At 58.6% G+C, this 889-nt stretch overlaps 1 non-coding gene across 1 annotated transcript; it reads left to right on the top strand.

Moving 5' to 3' along the window:
* Window positions 1-505: 505 nt before the first annotated feature.
* Trnae-uuc (transfer RNA glutamic acid (anticodon UUC)) lies at window positions 506-577 on the top strand. The gene has a single exon. It is a non-coding gene; the product is annotated as a tRNA-Glu (tRNA).
* Window positions 578-889: the final 312 nt, after the last annotated feature.

The raw sequence follows: 889 nt of genomic DNA, 5'->3' as shown, positions 1-889 counted from the left end.
GACCCGCCCGTGGCCCTCCCAAGTCCCCGGGACCAGGACGGGAGCCAGGCGGGACGTTTAAAGGGGACCCAAGGTCTGCAGAAAGAACCGTGCGGCTGAGCATCCGCCTCTGCGCGGGGCTCCGAGCCACGGAGAAAGGCCAGCGAAGGAAGGCGGACACGCGGCACACCGGGTTTCCCGAGTCCCGAAGAGGATCGGCGGCTGGGCACCGTGGCGACTGCCGCAGCCCAGCCTTCCTGCTCCGCGTGGCTGCAGCAGTGGGGGTGGCCTGCGTGCTCCTTGCGAGGTTCTGGTCCGGTGGAGACCAGCAGAACCAGGGCAGGGCAGTGTCCAGTGGATCCGATGTGCCACAAAAAGCCGGGATTGGAGCAGAGCGGAGCGCACAGCAGGAAAGTGGGTTCACGCATGCGCAAATCAGATTCACAGTCATGTGCAGGATCTGCAGACCGTGGGAGGAGCAAAGCAGAGACTCAATTTGCCTGAGCTCGGCCTTGCATTCGTCGTCTCCCACATGGTCTAGCGGTTAGGATTCCTGGTTTTCACCCAGGCGGCCCGGGTTCGACTCCCGGTGTGGGAACGCCAAAACCTTTTAGAATGAAGACACTAGGTTTACACTGGCCTGACTCAAGAGGAGAGTTTTTAGACGAACTGAATTTACAGAAGCCTCTCTGAGCCGTCGCGGCAGGAGAAAGACCCGGAACAGGGTTAGAAGCTTAATCCTTCCTCCCAGGAGAGCAGGACTCCCGGACTTGAGGTCACACGTCCCATTTCGCTAATGTTCAGAGAGGAGAGAGGGAGGAAAAACAGATTTTCAAAAATATTCATCGGCGAGGCAGTGCCAGCAACAGTAAAAACACACCTTCTTCCCTAGTCTATTTGGCACAGTCTG

This window comes from Peromyscus eremicus, chromosome 9, assembly GCF_949786415.1.
Source record: "Peromyscus eremicus chromosome 9, PerEre_H2_v1, whole genome shotgun sequence".
In the NCBI taxonomy this organism is placed as follows: Eukaryota; Metazoa; Chordata; class Mammalia; order Rodentia; family Cricetidae; genus Peromyscus; species Peromyscus eremicus.
Note: the sequence above shows the minus strand (reverse complement) of the source record. Positions and strands in the feature narration are given on the sequence as shown.